Here is a 3,681-nt window from a genome sequence, read left to right on the forward strand (position 1 = left end):
ATACACTCTCAGTGGGGAAGAATGGAAAGACTTTATGAAAAATAACATGAGAACATGGGTTTAGAAATGTGGGTAACACTCTGGTGAAAGGGGGTATGTGTGCAACATTTTAGTTCAATAATTTTTTCTTGGACCTCTGAGATAAAGTTAATTCTATGCATTTCACAGTACACTATCATATATGTATTTGTTTCCACTTACACCTGTTTGACATACCTGGTGAAATAAAAATTTATGTTTGAAGGCAGGACAAGAGAATGTAAACATAAAATTCTCCATTTGGGTCTCTTCCCTCCATAACTAATGTGCAATGTGCATCTGCATTACACATTAACCTGACCTCCTCAAAGATGGGATACCTGCCTGACTGTAAAGATCATTTTTTCCCCTTTCTTCTGACACTAGCAATGTAACTTTTTTTTTTCTTTTTTTCTTTTTGGCTGCGTTGGGTCTTCGTTGCTGCGTGTGGGCTTTCTCTAGTTGCAGTGAGCGGGGGCTACTCTTTGTTGCGGTGCGCGGGCTTCTCATTGCGGTGGCTTCCCTTGTTGTGAAGCACACACTCTAGGCACGCGGGCTTCAGTAGTTGTGGCATGCAGGCTCAGTAGTTGTGGCTCGCGGGCTCTAGAGCAGTCTCAGTAGTTGTGGCGCACGGGCTTAGTTGCTCCAAGGTATGTGGGATCTTCCCGGACCAGGGCTCGAACCCATGTCCCCTGCACTGGCAGGGGGATTCTTAACCTCTGCGCACCCAGGGAGGCCCTAGCAATGCAACTTCTTATAAGATTAAATCCTCTCCCAGCTCTGTAAGGGGTCATGGTGACTTACTGCTCACTCGGTATGTGCCTACCTGGACTATGCATCCTAGGTGAACTTTAATGTAAAATATCAGTATGTCATTTTCATATACGATCCTTTGTGTCAAAAATATATATGACCGTGCCTTCAACTTCTAACAGGCAGGACCGTTCTCAGAGCTTTCTGAGAATCTGCTTCCTGGTTTATAATGCTCAGTTTGGCTGGAATAAAGGTCCCATTTTTCTTCTTAACTTGATAGTTCATTGAATTTTTGTCGACATACCTGTTCATATTAGATCAGGGGTCCACAGGGCACAGCCTGAGGCTGACATCCAGCCCATCACTGACTCTCTTACATAAATAAAGTTTTATTGGCACACGGCCATGCACACTGGTTGATATATTGCCGACGGCTGTTTTCACACCAGAGCAGAGTTGAGCGGTTGTGACACAGCCTGCATGGCCGTCCAAGCCTAAAACCTTTATCAACGAGCTCTTGACAGAAAAACTTTGCCAACCGTGGAAGCAGCTTTGGAAGCAGGAAAACGCCGTGGCTTCTTAGAGAGGATTCTGTGACCTGAGGCCCCTACTGACTTCACCGAATTTAGCATCACAACCTCACGCCTTCATCCCTCTGATACCCAGAGCGTCTGACTTTCACCTGCTTGAACCCCACTGCCTGACACACTCAACCCCTGGAAAAGCACTGAGACATCATCAAAGACATATTTTACATCTTTAAAAGTTGGAAGAACGCCCAATAAATGACCAATTCTCTTTGAAACAGGATTCAGTTGGATTTGTGAAAAAAGGCCACTCGTGTTTATGTTACTCATGCTCTGTACTGTTTTCAATATAGAACCCACCTCCACTCCATTTTTTTTCTTTTCGCTGCATCGTGTTGCTTGTGGGATCTTAGTTCCCCAGCTGGGGATTGAACCCAGGCCTTTATGGCCAGGGAATTCCCTCCATTCCATTTTTAAAGACCTCAAGACCAAGGTTTTCTTTCCCCACCAACCACCTCTCCCCAAATGCAGTATCTTAAAAGACGGGTTTGGAATTGTAATTTGACTCCACCTGTAACCAGATGCATGACCTTGAACAAAGGGAGTGATCTTGAAAGATGCAGTTTTCTGACGGGACACACAACCTGCCCACCTCACAAGGTTGCTTTAAGATTTAAGAGCACGAATAACGATGAATTCTAGAACAGAGAGTGACAGAAAAGTGTTGTCTTCCTCAGTTTTTCAGCAAGAACAGACCTAGAACTTGCCTGAGAGAGGATGGAATCTGTGCCCGATGGGGTCAGATTCCTTAATTCTGTAATTACATTTGCACAGGTCCTTCAAAGGTAAATTAAGGGCCAACTCTCTCTCTCTCTTTTCTCTTGAGCAGCATTTATTTTCAAGGCGTCCAAAGACTGTCCATATTTAGACAACTTAAAATCAGCTTATGAAGTATATTACTGAATAGAAGAGAAAACTGCACAGAATGTAAATAAGTAAATAGTAAATAAGGGTTTGAAGCCGCAGGACAGAAACAGATTCTCCTGGAACCAACGAGCCATCGTGTCACCAGCCTAGGAACACAAGGCAATGTTTTCACCACTTATTATTTGTTGTTGTTGTTAGTTTCTGCTTTATAACAAGGTGAATCAGTTATACATATACATATGTTCCCACATCTCTTCCCTCTTGCGTCTCCCTCCCTCCCACCCTCCCTATCCCACCCCTCTAGGTGGTCACAAAGCACCGAGCTGATCTCCCTGTGCTATGCCGCTGCTTCCCACTAGCTACCTATTTTACGTTTGGTAGTGTATGTAAGTCCATGCCACTCTCTCACTTCGTCCCAGCTTACCCTTCCCCCTCCCCGTGTCCTCAAGTCCATGCTCTAGTAGGTCTGCGTCTTTATTCCCGTCTTACCCCTAGGTTCTTCATGACCTTTTTTATTTTTTATTTTTTCCTTAGATTCCATATATATGTGTTAGCATACGGTATTTGTTTTTCTCTTTCTGACTTACTTCACTCTGTATGACAGACTCTAGGTCCATCCACCTCACTATAAATAACTCAATTTCCTTTCTTTTTATGGCTGGGTAATTCCCCACTTATTTAAACATCAGGTGGTCACTGACGGAAACAGGAAGCTGGCTAGAACGACTCAGAAATGAAGCTGAGCACAGGGACCCTGCTTCCCCGTCTCATTCTTTGTGTGGGTCTTGTCCTTGAGAGTTCCTTGAGGTGTGAATCTTTCTTGACTTGATAAGCGAACTACAGATTTAAAGATCATTTAGAGCAACAGCACCGCATGATCTATGGACCTCGTGAACCCATGTGAGTTAAAATCTCTCTCTAGAAACACTTAACTGGTTCACTCGTTAAGTTCATCATAAAATGCTAAACGCTAAACTCCACAACCCGCAAAAGCATTTACATTTTACTATTTACAAAGCAAGTGATTTTATAAAGTAAACTGATTGCAGAATGTGTTAAAGAAAAATTAAAGAAACAAAAACTCCTCCCATTTTCCTTAATTTGTTGAAAATATTTTTTAGGAAATGCATCTCGAAAAGGGATGCTACTCTTAAAACCCAACACAAGCTTGCTTTTCTTTCTTCTTTGGAAAAAAATGCATCCAGGAAGTGCATGTTATTTGTCTCCTAAGAATAAACTGTAAGCAGATATTTGACTGATTTTTCAAAATAAGTTCTGCGGTTTCAACCCTTTATAGCTTAAAATGTATTAATGTGTAAGGTAGCTGAAGAACAAATATTTTAAAAATCTCAGACACAAAAATGTTAGCTCACGGAAAGTAAGGCTTTAGCGTGTTTACTTTTGTGTTTCTCAAAACTTTTGCAACTGGCCCCCTCTCTATGAAGCATTCATCTAA

The sequence above is a fragment of the Mesoplodon densirostris genome, chromosome X (assembly GCF_025265405.1).
Source record: "Mesoplodon densirostris isolate mMesDen1 chromosome X, mMesDen1 primary haplotype, whole genome shotgun sequence".
Classification (NCBI taxonomy): Eukaryota; Metazoa; Chordata; class Mammalia; order Artiodactyla; family Ziphiidae; genus Mesoplodon; species Mesoplodon densirostris.